The 17,271-nt window shown below is 43.5% G+C and overlaps 2 protein-coding genes across 5 annotated transcripts in view; one reads left to right on the top strand and one right to left on the bottom strand.

Annotated features, from left to right (window-relative positions):
• LOC149618064 (somatostatin receptor type 2-like) overlaps window positions 1-17,271 on the top strand; it is a 45,625-nt gene that overhangs the window by 11,943 nt on the left and 16,411 nt on the right. For 2 of the 3 annotated variants that reach the window (XM_089855513.1, XM_089855514.1), the window contains one exon: window positions 12,382-12,463. The exons of the other annotated variant lie outside the window; for it this stretch is intronic. The gene's annotated coding sequence lies outside the window, so the exon portion shown is untranslated. The remainder of the gene's footprint in view (window positions 1-12,381; window positions 12,464-17,271) is intronic. 3 annotated transcript variants of the gene reach the window in all.
• LOC149618065 (putative RNA-binding protein CG14230) overlaps window positions 1-17,271 on the bottom strand; it is an 80,793-nt gene that overhangs the window by 55,550 nt on the left and 7,972 nt on the right. For both annotated transcript variants that reach the window (XM_089855510.1, XM_089855512.1), the window contains exon 2: window positions 14,711-14,770. The gene's annotated coding sequence lies outside the window, so the exon portion shown is untranslated. The remainder of the gene's footprint in view (window positions 1-14,710; window positions 14,771-17,271) is intronic.

Raw genomic sequence — 17,271 nt, 5'->3', positions numbered from 1 at the left:
CAGCTTAGAGCTTGGCGGGATACCAGTCCATTTTTCATATAAAACAACGGGCTTTCAATATACAATATAAAGAAAAAAATATCACTAACTACTAGGCTGACCGAGGCTTAGAGGAAACTAATTTGCAGCGTGTTCCCGCGGGGGTTGACTACAATTTTTCTCGTTCCTTCCTTAAGTATACGTTCAGGGTGAGAGGCCACCGAGGCCCGAGGCTAAGTCCACACTGATACACAATATCTCTTCGACCCCCATAAGGCTCCTTCTTAACCCTTGGACACGGTAGGCTTTCCGAGTGAGTCGTAATGGCGACGGCTATATAAGCCATTTTAAGCGAGAAAAGTATCAAGTTGGGATATGGCGGAATGAAACGGGTTATAGCTAGAGAGACCCACCGAGAAAATATGTAACGCCTGATATAGTTCATCCCATTCGGATTGTACAATAATATTAAGCTACGACCCAACGTAATAAAGCCGTTCTTTCTTAATTTATTTTTTAGCTTAAATCTTACTGTTAAAATATCGTGAAAATTTTGGGGTCCCATGAATTTCAACTTAAATATCTCCGTGAACAAAACTATAGAACTAGAAAATGGTGAAATGCCTCTGCTTACAGCAAGGATATGTGATAAAAAAGAGAATGGATCAGCCTTTACTGCTGGCTGGTCTTGAGATGGTTCGGTCCAGGGCGTATGGTCATATAGCATTTGCGGGGTGTCTGGGGAACAAAAGGGCCAATTGGCTTTTACAAGACAAAGGGGGCCAATAGCGGCTACATTTCGGGAAGAGAAGGTAGGGAGGGGAGAGAGAACGGGGGGGACAAGGGGGTTAAGCCTTATAACTCAATTGGGTTTTCCTGTCCGAGGCCTTTTTGAAGGAAATAAAGCTTTCCAAGGAGATTTTCTTCCTTACACGCCACCCCGAGGCATATCCGCCCCCGGCACCCCAACCCCCGACCCCCTCTAGCCGACGGCAGGCACCGTTAGGGTTAAGGGTAACAACCCGCGTGGAAGTTGATTACTCCTAAAGTCCAGCTTTTTACTTCGTAAGCTATAGAGAATCGAAGAATTGCAGACGCCTCGATAACTTCGGCGTAGATTTAATTAACTTCTGGTAAACGTTGGCCATCCTGCAGGGAGCCAAGGATCGTAAGAGGCTGAAAGGATTCCGAGAGGCCAAAAAAAGGGAAAGGGGGGGGTGCTGCGGAAATGGCGGATGACAACGGAGTGTCCAAACCTGTCCCGAAAGATGAGTGCTGATATGGTCACTCAAGTGGACACCCCCTCTCCCCCCCCCCAAACCCAAACTCTGATTCCCTCGAGCAGGCAGCCCGAAGATACTGTAGGGAACCAGACCAGCTCTTAAGAGGCTGCACATACACTTTGTCTTTATAACACCACCGTAACTACCGATATTATTAGAGATTCTGGGGAATCCTTTCAACGCGTGTAATAGGCCTAATTCTCGCCTACTAAACACTTCTTCTAAACAGAGCTTTCTTATTCGCCTTTGGTCGTATTCAGTACCCCCGAGTAATATTTGAATGAAATAGAGTTCTCGCTTCTCCTAAACATTCCCCAAAAATCGGTACGTTGCGAGAGGCCGCGCGGCTTTATTTTAGGGCAAGAAACGCCAGTGCAATGATACGCGCCAGAAGCTTAGTGCACTCCGAAAAATCTCGACGACCCGCAGGTCCCGGTTTCGCTACACACGGTCGCACGCGACGACCACATCTGGACTAGCCAGCTAATTGCGGGCCGCCGGGAACAAATTAAGTTTAAATGGTAATGAGAAGACCCAGAATTCCTCGCGCGCCATGCACAGTTACGCTGTTATAGCTCGAGAATTCTACGAGATAGCGATTTACAAGCTGCCGCCGCCGCCGCCACAGTGTCCAACACGGATGCTGCATGGGTAAAGAATATAATCCTGGACATGGGTTAGGTATTCGAGTACGAGAGATGTTAAGTAATTAAGAAATTAAGCTCGGGCTGGTAGTGAGACGCTTCGAATAGCAAAACCACGCACGCTGTTATTGAAAAGTTAGAGAGCTCGGCTCCAAGAAGGGCCACACTCAAAGAGATTAAATTCTAATTTATTTTTCGCTCAAAACATGCCGCCAAAAATAAATTTGACGCGCGCGTTACTAACAAAATAATAAATGCCATCATTATACTCATATACATTATCTTATTCTCCAGATTTTAGACTAAAATACCGATTTGGAAATTTGAAAGAGGAAAACGACTTTCAAAATCAGAGTGTTAATCAGGAAGTTTGAAATTTTCCAACTTTGCCACGCTTACGCGGTTTGAAAAATATCCAACAGTCCCATTTAGATTGGTCTCTTTTAGAGCTCTCAACAAACGGCGCAAAATAGCTTCGCTCAAAAATTAAGGAATTCAGTTCTAATAGCGTCAATTCAAATCGGTTCTCCTCCTCGAGAAAAAAAAACAAGAATTAATCTCCAAATGGGAGCCAAAAAATCATCAATTCTCGGGCGAGAGAGAGAGATAAGAAAAGAACTTGGCTACATGGATAAAAACAAAAGTAAATTAACCGGATGCTCATACGTCACGCGAGATCATTTTCAGAACACGAAAGTGTGTGAGGAAGAATGGCGCCTTCGGTTTAATTCGCTTTTGATAAAAAGTATATAAGGTTGCGAGGGTGGGGGTGGTGGGGGGCGCTTAACATCTCTACGGATGTCGATTCAGACTCGAAAAGCCGGCCATCATTTTCATCCCAAATTGATGTAAAAAGGGATCGAGGCAAGACTTGCAGGGCTGGGACGAAGCAAAAATCAAATAGATCGCGCCTATGGACTACCGCGATTAAATTCCCGAGCTACGACACTTCCGGCTTTGGCCGAGTAACCCCTTACGCGCTCGTCGAAGGCGCGCGTGAAATAGCCGGGGCCCGAAATAGAACGGCCCTAGATACGAATCGTCTTTCACTCGACACTAAAACAAAGGGCAAAACTATAGCCAAGATTCGCTGGATGATACAGTCGGGTGAAGGGAGTTCTAACCTATAGAATACTTTCTTCCCAACGCGTACTCTCCTCTCCTCTATTTCGGGGCTAACGTCCTCTTTCTCTCCCTTTCTCTTCCTCTCTTTCTCTCTCTTCACTCGTCTCTCCCTATCTTCACCGGAGGGGGGAGGGGCATTTCGACGAGAACCTATAGTCACCGTAAACTTGGCAAATTTATCGTTCAGTACCAAAGTCAAAGCGGAATTAGCTCCAGCTTGAAATGGAACTACCTTGACTCTAACCTTCTTCTATTGGGCGTTGCGAAAGTCTCAAACGAAATGGCTCTAGCTTTAAATCAAAATCCCCTCTTTTTCCTAGAGAGTATTTTGACTCTAAATTTTGTTCGAGATTGAAAGTCAGAAATGAAATAGCGCTCGGTTTAAATAGGAATAGCCTATAAGACTCTTCAATACGTCAATCCCTTTCAGTCTATGGACCATTTTGATGGAATACGTTTGATATTAAGGTTGCTAAAGAGAGAGAGGTGGTTCTAGATAAGGAAGAGGGGAAGGGGGGGTTTAAACGTCACCTTAATCACCCCCTTTCCTCTCCCCCCAGGGGATAGGGGGTCTATTCGATCCCCGACAAATTTGATAAGAGATTAAATTACGAATAAGCGGAAAAGTTCAGCCATAATCTTCGATCCATTCCGGAATCAAGACAAGCAAGCCGTACTCTTCCCCCCCCCCGTTTAAATCACGGGTAACCGCGGGAGGGGGGGACAGGTAATTGTCTCCTTACCATCGATGCCCTTGCTAAAACTATCTCCAATCAATCAAGTCTAAAAGTTCGATATTTGTCCAAGCGGGCCAAGTATAATTTGGTATAAAGCTTCGATACATAGACTCCCCCCCCCGAGAACCTTTCTTTAAAGAACCTCCCTTTTCCATCAGCATGCAAAAAAGAGATATAAGGATGAGAGAGTGGGGGGATGGGGGGGGGTGCTCCTGAGCTTCTTTTTTCTCTCTGGTCTTATTTTCCGTTGATGATCCCCATTCTTCGGATCACCCCTCTCTCGGCGGGGATGGGTCCGATCCGGTCGTTTACCTCGCCAAGGCTTAAGGCCAAAGAGCTGGCTGCTGCACTGCCACTCTTCTCAAACTGCCGCCGAGCCAATCATTAACGCCCTCAACCTAAAGACGTAACGTACACGCGTCTCTGTCGCCCGCGGATACCCACCATTTCAAATCATTTTCACCTTCAAAATACTACAGATGATTATTTTAAGGCAAACAAAAGCTATGGTTCTCAATGTTAAGAATACTGAAGTCAACTCTTAATTCGGACAATTCTTTTAACGGCGTATTTATCTCGAAGGTAGGCCTAAGTGGCGACCCAATTTTACCGAGCTGCTATAAAGCAAAATTACGACGACATTTTTTAGCCTACTTTTACAGAATTCTACCGTCGGCTTTCCGGGTTTGTTTTCTGATCCCTGAACGCAACCCGATTTATTTTAGCATAATATTGGATGACATTATAGAAATTTGTCACCATCACTTGATTGCCTGTCGTTCGGGATGGGGGGGGGGATCCTTTTGGAATGACTATAGGGCGTCGGGGGGATTAGGGGTGGGGGGGGGGCTTCTGCAGGGTAGGTTGAGTCGGATATCCCTATAGAAGAGAGGAGTGGAGTGTAGGAGCTCCCGGAATACGTTTCGGAGCAGCTCTTGCGCCTCTCGGCTCGCAGCCCATTCTAAACTGGCGGCGCCGTAGATCACGTATAGATTGAATGAATGTTCACGTTAAAAGAGTGGGCCAAGATTTAACAAGCTCCTTCCGTGTTTCCCTAGAATTACAATGATAAAGCGCCTGGAGTTAAAACCCCAGCTCAGCTACCGAATTTATACAACTTGGTTGGACATTTCCATTAAAGTTAATCTCTCCTTTCGGGAACTATCGATTAAAACCCGTTGAACATTCAAAAATACTCTTCGTGGCTGGCGACATCGTACTGGAATTTTTATACGTGACCACGTGACCCCCATCCAACTCTCAACTTCTTCTCATCGAGCAAAATAAACCATTTATTAGGGTGTTGGGGGGGGGGTTTAGGGGAGAATGGTTAATAGCTACTTTTACAAGGCACTTGGGCTTATCGCCCCGGCAAATAAATTAAGTCCATTCAACGAAGCGGCGATACGGCCGGGACAGTCGCGAGAAATTGCGTCAAAGATGGAACGGAGCGTCTGCATATAGTTGCTGCAGCCGCGGACACGCGACAAGGACCACGCAAGGCCTTAAGAAAAGTCTGCGCTCTATGCAGCCGGCGTTTTAAAACGAAGCGGCGATTAGGCTTAGCGCAATCTTAGCCAGAGACAGCTCCCTTTTATTTATGAAAAACTCGAGTTGAGACAAGGAGACGGAAGAGGCGAGAGCTGGATCATCCCGACAGCCAAGGAGGCCTAGGCCTACCTCTCCCCCCCCCCCCATCACTCAAACACCGCTTTCAAGAAAAAGAAAAAGAAAGGAAAATGGCGAAGGAAAAAGGAAAACAACTCGTAACAAGATGGTTGTGCCGTCGTCACAAGCGTCTCATTTCAATTTATTGTACAAATATGGAGGCGGAAACCAATTTTTCTGTCGTTTTTCTTTGGCTACATGACCATTCATAAAAGACAATCAAACTAAGGTGATCGCGATACAAGTTAGGGTGGCCACGCTTTCCCATTGGTGCGTGGTACTACGTCCCTAGTTAATTCGATGTATTTCCCGCACTCGGAACTTAAAAACACACACACCGTCAAGAATCAACATTCAACATTTCGGGGCTTATTTTGACGTGCCGGATCCCCAAGAGCACTCGTTATTACGAAGATAGGCGGGACACACGAGAAAGACTTACCATCTTCTCGAAATATTCCTTCTTTTTTAAAAAAAAATGCGCAAATCGTTTAAGTCGAAAAGAAAACATTCTTTCGGCATTTTCACTTTTTCAGCAGTGCACGCAAAGCAGCGGCGGATAGATACAACGGGGAGGTAAATAAAGGGAGAAAAAATAGTGCCGAAATAATAGCAACACGCGATAGCCTAAAACATACTGGAAGAGGGGACCGTGATAGACTTATTCCGTTGCTCGAATTGCACCTCCACTCAAAGCGGGTTCGCCTTCGTGGCAAAGAGCGCCTGAATTGAGAAACAGGAAAACAATGGGCATCCCCGTATCTCTGGTAGAACCAGAGTTACGAGCCTCCAAAATTTAGTGTAATGCTATTCCTATGGAGGAAGTTGTTTGTTTACGTTTTGCTTAATTACTCGGCCCGTTTGTCGTAGCCCTAAGTTCTTAGTATGGTTGGATGGGGGACAAATTGGACTATAACATACTCAAAGGACATCCCCGTATCTCTAGTAGAAGAAGAATTACGCGCCTCCAAATTGGTCTGTCGAGTGTTTTTTTTTTTTTTTTTTCAAACCGTGGTGAGTTTTTTCAGATTTTCTCCAAGGCTTAGCGTGAAATAAACACGCGTTATCCGAATTTAAAAGATAGAAATAGCTCAAAGATGTTCTTGAGTCACGGGAGATGATTTATTTATTCTTAAATACATTATTATTATTATTATTTGGAGCCAGACATTTTAAAGCCGAGAAAAAAAGGTTTACCCCCTCCCCCCCCCGCCCCCGGCAGAGTAATGAAAAAAGCCGTTAACATAAACTGCAATATAAACAAAGTTTAAAAAGGATTAAATAAACGCAAAAGCGGCAGCCTACGAAAGTTTTGAGAGTTGAAGGAGTTTTCCAAGGGGAGATTCGTCCCTTCCAAGAGCGCCAATCATAATTTCCTCGGATTAAAAATTAGAACTTTAAAGATAATAAAAGGAAAACTCCACTTTGAAAAATAAAGAACGATGCGGCCATATTTAATCTTTTAATCCAAAGGACGGAGGAACGGGGGGGGGAACGGACATTGGCCCAACTTTCTCCCTGGAAAGACACTTTAATCCTTCATCTCGCCACCAGAATGTCCCGAGGGAATGGCCACTCTCAAGCCCAATAACCCGGAACCGAGGAATGGCACCGAATTCCGCACGCACCGAGTGTCCAAGCCCTCGCAACCTTCTTTTCCATAAAACTAAAGAGATTAATTTCTTTTCGCCCTCGAATCATTAATAATGATAATTCGGGGGACGCTAGAGCGGAGAGATTCGCTACGTTATAACCCCGTAGAAAAAAACAGTATACCGATCTTGGTAGGATGTGAGCCAAGTTTCCGTCTAAGACAAACATTTCAAGCCCCGAGACAAAGAAAACAGAAGACGTCCTATTGTCCCAAATTCATCAAAGACGGTGGCCACCCTTTGTTCTTCAATTTCGCGAAATTGTCTCCGTGCATGAATATTGAACTATTTTCTTTTCTAGGGGAGCTTAAGATATCGTTAAGGCGTCACTCGAATGTTCTCGCCAAATTAAAATACAAGCGCGGCTTTCGAAAAGTGCGGGAAAATTTGAACTTTAGCCAAAGCTTTATTTGGAAATAGATACTATGATGGGAATTCATCGAAAGGGAAGTTGCCAAGGAAATGGCCGACAACGCCGTACCTTCTTTCAAATAGAAGCAAAAAAACTCCACGTATTTTCAATTGAGAAAATAGAAAGATTACAAGTATAGGGGGGGGGAGAGTCTACGAGATACATTTTATAGTGGAAACGTGTCAAATTTATCATAGCGTATTAATAAAAGACAACTTTGGCTTCCCATCTCTAGAAATCTATATTTTAAAAGCAACGGAAGAAGCCCAATCAGTCAGCGTTAAGAACGCCGAGCCTAAATAATTCAAGCTAGGCCGGAAAACTTGAAATATTCAATAGTATCTGGGCCGCTTTCTTCGACAGGACTAGTGACGGGGCTTCCTTTTGGCCCTATTATTCTCTATGGAAAAATAACATCGCGGCCACGCACTACAACCATGTACGTGCTACAACTTGTGTATGATCTTACAGAAGTCGCGCGGTTGAAAAGCATTTTCAAAATTCAAATTTCCCTTTCAAATCATTCCGTACATCCGGTTCGGTTGACGTCCCCGCCTCGACGCCCAAGAAGCTAGTAGCGTCAAAGGCAAGAATATCCATAAACACTATAGGGGGTTATAAGATCCGTCATCTATCCCCCTCGCCCCCCCCCCTTCGTAGGCAAAACGTTACTCGAGGTAAGAAACAGCGCGGAACACTCGGAATGAGACGAACTTTCCGTGGCTATATTTTCTTTCATTTGAATTTCTGAATATTTCCATCTCTAAAAGGCGTCACGGGGCATTTCAATTGAACCAATCGAAATCGAAGCTTCCCCCCCCCCTTGAACCCAAACCGCGCGGGTGACAAGAAGAATTCTCGAGCACCACGAATCTTTATTTTTCTTAATTCGCCCAAGAATATTGGTACCATTTTTTAACCATCAGTATATTAATACGTATTAAAATATAAATAATCTTTCACTATTCGTGGAAAATTTACGAATACATTCATGGTGATATAGGCCTACATAAATGTAAAAAAACTTTTTTGATCGCGGCGATCTAACTTTTACGTTATGTTTGGCAATTTTCACGGTTCACCGCTATAATACAACGCATTTCGAATAAATTTTGCTCCAGATTTATTTTACAGGACTCGAAAGTTTCTATTCTTAAGTCTCTATCTCTTTGATTTCGTAAAATTGAAGGAAATGATTTTCCGCCGCCGAACTACGAACACCGGTGTACCGAGGGCGAAACATTTCTACAGGGGCTATGGGAAAATACACGGAGATGGAAACCCCTACAAGTTGGCTTCCCCAAAATAAGAGTTTACGACGTTGTAAACGGGGCTTTTGACCTATTTAAATCGTAATGACCTCCGAGACATTCCATTAAAGAGAGATATTTATTAAAATGACGACGCTAATAAAGCAGATGGCGGAAAAAAGCGCCCCAAGCTGAATACAGAGGTCAACGAGTTAACTAATAAATTTCATTATTTATGTACTTAATCTCAACATCAGAATTGGCATTCCAGAAAGGGCTTTCTAGTCGCTTCTTCTAGAGCACTCTCAGCCCCGATGGTAGCGCCTTCGGCAGCAACAGCTGTTTAGCTTTTAGCGGGGAGGCCATGGGGAGGCCAAGCCGAGCTCCCCCATTTAACCTAATGATAAAGCGAATATGACAAAATTGAATGTCAGATTCGTATCCGCGGTCCGTATTGATTTTAGCTCGTCTCCGCTCGCTTCGTTGGGCCAATGGCGTAGCTCTCGCTTGGCCAGCTCGGAAATGTAACAGGTGGTCAGTGTCCGAGCCAAAACCCTCGTCCTCCGACCAACTACGGACATCCCTTGTTTATCTAAGCTCGTTGACACAAGCCCCCACCCCCTCACAACTCCTATAAGTCGACCCACCCCCACCGTGTAAAGGTCAAAGGTGACGAGGTTCTAAAGTCAGAAATAAATGAAACCTAAAGTTAAATTTTATCCAGATGAAGACATGGTACAGCGCGGGCACTACGAATTAAGTTCTAGTTCCCTTTTTCATTTGTCTTTGGTCAAACAAGGCTTAGCAACAAGCCTGGCACCTTCTAGAAAATAAAGGAGGCGTTGATTGACAAGCGTAACTTGATGAAAAAAGCCTACATTGCCTCGATTAGTTACGCAGTTTCGCTGCTTATTTGTTACTTTAGTCTTAAGATTTATTTTTCGTAACGCGGAAGGGGAAAGTTCTTCTAGCACCTGAAAGGGCTTACTATTTTTTCTCTGGCAGTCGACAAGTAGAGGAGGAGAGGAGGACAAGGCGAAAGAAACAGCGGAACAATTCGAGCTTGTTTAGAAGTTAAGGAGATGTAGGTGGGTGGGGGGGGGGTCTGCTAGCTAAAGTATGGACCCATTTATTTCCCTCTCTCTTGACGTTTCGGATATGTTTGCGAAGAACGCTTGTTTAAAAGAAAACCCGAATCATTTGGAAAGGCGCGAGGACTTATTGGCTGTTGAGAAGCGCCATCTGTCAGCGGAACAGACGCGCGCCCTAACTATAATATTCGAGATGCTAAACCCATTCAGTTCAGTTCTCATTAGATCGAGAGAAAAAGAACGTTAGATATTTAAAGTAAAAACCACCGCGGTAATTAAGCTAATAGTAATTAGTAACGTTTATTAAAAGGCATCAAGCGCGTTTTTAAATAGCGGCGAGGGCCTGCAATTGTGATTGAAAAGGACGTGGCTGGCTGGCTTTTGTCCGAGTCATTTTTGGCCAAACAATAGCGAGTAATTTTGAATGGAGTCTCGAGTCGTCGTCGTCTCTCGGCATTTTCTATTCGTTTCATTTTTTTATTCATTTCGTTCTAAGCAAAGTTTGATTTTCTAAAAAGGAGTCGAGTCTCTTGAAAGAAAGAGCCCTAATTCCCATAGAACCAACTAACCAATGAATGAATGGCAAAAGCTATCGTATGGAGGACACATTTTCAACGCGCCATTTTTCTTATTCAATGGGGGACCGGGGGGGACGGGGTGTGGGCGCCTTCGCTAAGCCTCGCCTTTGTAAACAATTAATTTATGAAACGGGACGTGATTAATGGACAAGCGTCGACATTCTTAACAATCCACCCTATACTTAAAAGTTAACAAAAAAAAACGGAATAAACACTTTTGGGAACGGAGCTAGGCTAGGATGTTTGTCATTGTTTAGCTTTTAAATTGCTGGAAATTTGTCAAGGACCGAGGCCCCGTAACTATATATAGCTTTTAAAATGAATCGGGTGGTTTTTTATAAATTAATTTTTTAATTTTTCGGATTAATTTATTTCTGATTTTAATCAAGTTTGTAATTAATCTAACCGAATAAAGAGCACAGAGGGAGTTTCTGAGCCATTGAATAACACGATACTGTATCGTAAAGGCTAGCGCACACCTAACGTCATCGGACGGACCGCACGGATCGTACGCATCGGATAATTTTCTTCAACTGCGCATTCGGAGCATTCGGATTTCCGAACGCGCGTATGAGCAATTGAGCATGCGCGGCGGAATACTCGGGAATTTTCAAAATGCGCGAAATTTCAAACTAGGCTTAACATAGTGGCTATAGTTGTGCGTGTTTTTTTTTCTAGCAAAATACGCATTTTTTCTGATTTTCCCGGATTAAATTACTAACCGGAAACACCTTTCAACTTGGAATAATGTGGTAAACCTAGAAAAGTTTCCTAATCTTAAAAGAGCGCCATTTTATGTTTCATCAACACATAATCTGAGCATTCGTTAAGCAATTTTTGTCTTAGCTCCGTACGGACCATACGGATTGTATGCCCCTATCGGGAATCCTCGTCGGCATTGCCGACATCCGATACGTACGATGCGGACAGATGAGCGCGTTCTCATTTGAAACAATGGTAATAATAATAAAATCCGATGCGTGCGATACGTGCGGTCCGTCCGATGACGATAGGTGTGCGCTTGCCTTTAATGGGCTAATTGCTTCGAAAACTTATCTAAGCGCCATCGAATTTTATCGGCAATATAGTGATAAAGGGAACAACAATCGCGCTTCAACGATTCCAATTTCGTTTCCATAGAAAACGAAACTGCAGCCTCCTAATCTCTTAAGACGCTCTTGATTAGTTTCAACTTTGACTTATCACTAATAAGGACTTACGCCAAAGGCTTGACAACAACGGACGTGGTCGAAATATAATCCCAGAATTCTATGGAACGGGGGAGGGGGGGAACACATTGACCGAAGCCCCCCCCCCGAATACACATTAAAATACCCGTTTTACTACGAGAGCTAGTGCAGGCGGATCCAGAACGCCTCCTCAGTTTTAGACTATTTTAAAAGGTACAGCGTTGGTATAGTTTTAAAAATTGCAAAATTGAGTTCCGAAAGCGTAAACATTTCAAATTGAATTTTACAAGCAAGTTTCGCCCCGAAATATTTTTGAACCTATGCCTGCGTGGAGTAGCTATAGCTATTGGAATTGGCTATTAGAATTTGCTTGCCCCCATCTCACTGCATAGCATTGCGCGCTATAAAGCTGCTGGTGCGCGGTGGATCGAATAGCCGGACCATGCCCTGCAGTATAGATTTTATTTATATTTTTGAAGTAGTTGTTGAAGCATTCCGATCGAGACGCGCGGCCACCGACAAGGAAACGCTCTCCAAAAGTTTCGAATATTAGCTTAGTTTTCAGAGGCTGCATGAAATTTGTTACTTTACTTTCACGATAACGCCAAGGAATAAAATGACCCCACCCCCCTCGCCCCCACTCTCTACGTGAATTTCCAATTAAAGTTCGCTATTTCCTTGAATTTTAATTGCCAAATTTATAGGGCTACTGACCAGCTATAGTTCGAAAAACATTAATATAATCATTTATTTCTTTTCATCTCTTTGGCAGTGTAACCAATCGGCAAACGAGGAAGATATTAAGCGGACGACGCGAAAAGCATGACGGGAATATTGTCCTAATATCTATCGAGGTAATACAATTTCGAATTAACTTTAAACTATAACGGTTGTAGGTATATTAGAGAAAATTCCAAAAGGGTTTATATTTCAAATGCCTGACCAAATTTTGCCGCAATATCCCTGGGACCATTTTAAGGTGAGTCCACTTCACGGTGACACCAACAGGCCCATATTTAGCGTCGCGTTTGAGATATAAATCCTTGTCTTTTCTGGAAATGAATTTAAGCCTCCGAGTTACGCATCATCCAGGTTGGGTACGAACCCTGCAGTTCTATCACGTAATTCTATATAGACAATAGGATATAAGATAAGATTAAAAAAAGACGCTTGGGCAGCGCGGCCATTTGGGGCCAGCTGATTCTTTTGGCATAAAAGCCAATTGGATTAGGGCTTCTTAACGGTGATTGGATGAAAGCTGGAGAGCACCATACGCCGCGTACGAGGCCCGTCTCTTTACCCCCGCTTCTCCTTTCGACATCAGTCTGATTTCCCGGAGTACTAACGTTACCCATCCCAAATTCATTCCCAACCTAAACACTCCGTTGCTAAAACGCCGTAAGTGACACGCGGATGACCCAAAATTACGATTCCATCCCGAGTAACTCCGAAATGGCTTCTCCGATTTATTTCAAAGTTTAGGTACTCGTTAACCGCGCTTTAAGGCAAATACTCTCAAAATTTGGAGGCAATTTAGGCCCAAGTATGTCCGCAATTGTAAGGAGAAATGTCAGGAGAAGAAGAGTCATTCGCAACCGAATTCGCGCATTTTGCGCGAGTTAGAGCATCGTGGCGCTAAACTCGAGTATGATACGAGTAAAGTAGAGCTGCCAAAGAGAAGACGCGAGCCCATCTAAGCCTAACAATTCGCCGAGAAGAGAAAAGGAACGGAACGGAAGAACTCGGATAAAGTGCACGGCTAGAAGAGAGAAGAGTAAGAGAAAGAGAAAGAAGAGTATAGAGGTATACGCGTTGAAAGCGCTAGCTAGTCTTTATTGGCTTTGCCGCCGCCATCCTCGACGCTATAGCTAGCTGGGAATGCCATTTTTCCGCTAGATGCACTTCCAGAGAGAAAAAGAGAAACCTAATGAATCCGTATTACACGAGCGCCGACTTCGGCCCACTGCTGCTACTGCAGTCAAAAACTAAGAGCCCACTCGATCTGCAGCTTCCTTCCCAACCCAACTCACGCTGCACTAGCTCGCCTTGAAAAGCCCACCACCTTCTCCCAGAGAGTCAACGGAGAAAACATCGCTATCTCAATGATTATTATAAGAACTGGCTGAAAACTAACTTATACAAAAATATACGTGCTGGGCTTCGTTTGGACGAATTGCAAGAACCCCCCGAGAGGACGTTGCTAAGTTTGAAACTAAGGTTAACTATAAATATATATAGACGGGGGCTTAAGATGGGCTTCGTAGGGAGAGAAGAAAATTGGGTAACTCTTCATAAAACGGGGAATAAATTTAATATAGCTCTCAATCTAAATCAAGTTGGCTCGCTCTCGAGACAAGCGCACCAGATATAAAGCTGCAGCTAAGATGGCAAGCAATAAATCCTTATCTTATTGTTACATATCTGCCCCCCCTTCTCCCGGACTGTCGCTTCGGTTACAACTCTCTCCGGTGGGAGAGACGCGCAAACAAACAAAGAACTCAACATCTCCCCCCCCCCGACTATAGTTTCTTTTTGGACACAAAACATAACGTATTTATCTCGCGCCTATATTTAATTGTTTTTGTATAGAGTTCGTACCACGCCCCCCCTTCCCCCCCCCCGGTTGGGAGTGGCTTAGCTATTCGAAGTTTCACAATACTCGATGCAAAGGGTGCGTGGGAAAAGGGTTAAAATTATAGTAGGAAAAGTACCGGATTGTAGAAGGATAATACTATAAGGCAAATAGCTAAACCATACTGTTTAATATTATTAAACCAACTTTACAACTTCGTAATACCGAGAGTTTCGCGCCGATTTGAAAAGAGCGCCCTTTCTTAGCCTCTCTAGTAATATTAATAAAAATGTCCCGCGGCTTCGTTATACCTTAAGCTCGAAATATAGTTATAATATGGGCATTAAAGAGGGCCAGTAATGCCCCCCCCCCCCATTTCACATTTTTCGAAACCTCCCCCTCCCCACTTAGAGTTTTCCGCCAAAATTTACTTAAATTATCCGCGTAGTCCGAGGCTTAGCACGCGACTTGATAAGCTTAGAAAGGTAATTTTAATAAAATTCAATTTAAAAAGATTTCTTTGGCTTACCCCGACTTTTCCTTTGCTGAAATAATCCGTCGTCGTGGATTCTTTCCCCCTTCTAAAATCCTGAAAAGAAAAATTGGCAATATTTAATGAATGGGGTTAAAATGAAAACGAATTTGGCGTTTCGATACAACAAAGAATATTCCGATATTAAAGGCGATCTATTCAGGGGAGTTATTTTAGATTAATTTAATATTGGGTAATCAGCAGTAGGCGCGCTGTAGTGTTTGTCCCCTCGAGGCTGCTTTTATTGCCATTCGCGCTAAAAAGGAATCCTTACGTAATCTTAATACGACAGGAATTTGTCCGAGTTCCTCCACCAGAAACTGCAATAATATTAACATCGCCTAAACCCGCACGCCCACAAATCTCATAACAAAAAATACTTCAAAAGTACAGTTAATTTCAAAATTAAGATAAGCACGTCATCTTTCATTCCTAATTATTTCTCAAATTTAGCCCAAAATTGCGGCGTTATACGCGAGGCTTAATTGAAGCGGCGCAATTTTACAGAAAAGAGCGCCGAAATTAGGCCCCCCGCGCGGCACGCCAACTAAAATGCAGACCAAGAAGAACTAGGTGGGCCTGGGCACGGAATTAAAAAGAGCTCCCCCCCCCCCACGAAAATAATTACTATACTTCTAAGACACCTTTTAGATCTTGGCACAAAAGTACGGGGGGGGCGAAAATCCCCGGATTAGTCATTTAAATCGCCGTTATAGGTTATAGGGTGAATGGCGAGACGCGTTATGGAACGTGATGGCAAAACTTTGTAGAAAACTTTTAGCGGCGAAATCCCTGGGCAAGCGACTATTATATTAAAGCTCTGTGACTTGAATTAATTTGGATGGCCAAAAAAAATCAATACATTTTTATATAGGACAGTATAGGATATATATCGAGTATAGTGACCGCCGCCTCTCGCCCGAAAGATAACGCCGTTGATGCGCCCGCCTTTACAGCGGGGGGAGGGGGTTGGGGGTATTTTAGGAGGGGGGGGGGCACGCCATACTTCTTCCGGTCGACCGAAGTTCGTGCCCAGAATTCATTTTCCCTCATTGAGCATTCCAAAAACGTACAAGAAAGGTTTCGGGAGAGAAGAGCTGTCGGTGCGGGAAGGGTAGCTTGCTTTCCTAACACCTTCTTCGTTTACTGGAAAACTTTTCCATTTAAAAACAGCTTTTTGTATCGTTATTACCGATAGACATTACCAAGGCGCTCAAAGACTATATTCTCCCGCAGTTTGTAAACGACACATATTTTTAAAAGTAATATCAACCAAAAAGAATAATTTCAAATATTTGACCCTTGATACCCTAGAACCGTTTGGAAATTGTAGAACTTTACAGCGACTTGAAGCGGTCAACCGGTCTCTCGAAGTTTAAATGACCCTTCCCAATTTTTCTATTCCCCCATTTTTAAGCATGTTTGTATATATACACAGCAGTATGATGGAGTGGGGGTGGGGGGGAGGCATTCATAAAAGTCCACGTTACACTTTATAAAAGATGATATCTCGGTTTTTTCCAAAGTAATTCCATTTAAACGGGGCAGCGTGAACTCGGGCCTGGGCATGGGCCGCCGCCGGAGCATTACCCCGCAGATAAATGGCGTCATGCACCATCCAGGCCTCGGCCTTTCCCCCATTCGGCTTTACAACATCCACTCTATCTTGGCTCAATTTATCACCGGTAAATACACCTATCGCTGCTTTTTCCCCTCAACAAGCGCACCCTTCTCGACCTTTTCTTTCTCAAAAATATATAAGGTTAAAATGAAAATGAAAAAAGTATATTCACTCTTTTGGAAATTGGCTCATAAATCGCCTCACCCTCTCTCAGACTCCCCCCCCCCGGGGGTAGGGGGAACCTTTGATTCTGCTGCAAGCGTTACCTAACTATACGGTCATTAAGTTTGGGTGCCGAACCCCCCCCCCCCCCCAAAGCAGTTAGAAGGCCGGCAAAATGAAATTGAATCACCCCCGTGACTATAAAACTAATTTTTTGAATCAAGTTTTAACTTACTGTAGATCGGTGTGGCTATATATATACTTCCGCCCTAATAAGGCACTGTACCTATCGCCAGCTGTTAGAGCCCATATCGTTTTCCAAAAGCGATTGAAACCATGCAGTTTAAGATATAGCTCGGCCAAGTACAGTACCTTGCCCGAAATCTGATGATTAACCAATTGTTTTTTTTCATAAAAATTGGGCATAAAAAATGAAGCTGCTAAAAACCGGATTTAAACTCGATATACAGGGTGTTTGTGAAAAGTCCATCAATAATGAAAAAACGTATTTATTGGGCCATTGTGAGTCGAAAATGTTCTATGACATTTTGCCGTCCGAGCCACGGTTTTCGAGTTATGATTAGAATATTTTAGGGATGACCCCTTAATTAAATTAACGCTGTCTTTCAATTTCTTAATTAAATTCAAGGGGGTCATCCGTAAATTACTCCAATCATAACTTGAAAACAGTGGCCCGGACGGAAAAATGTCATAGAACATTTTCGACTCAAAATGGCCCAATAAATACGCCCTTTCATTATTGATGGACCTTTCA

This window comes from Phalangium opilio, unplaced genomic scaffold (genome assembly GCF_054372755.1).
Source record: "Phalangium opilio isolate 3A_F unplaced genomic scaffold, DU_Popi_V2 ptg000209l_1, whole genome shotgun sequence".
In the NCBI taxonomy this organism is placed as follows: Eukaryota; Metazoa; Arthropoda; class Arachnida; order Opiliones; family Phalangiidae; genus Phalangium; species Phalangium opilio.
The sequence above is the reverse complement of the archived record's forward strand: the minus strand, read 5'-3'. Positions and strand labels throughout refer to the sequence as shown.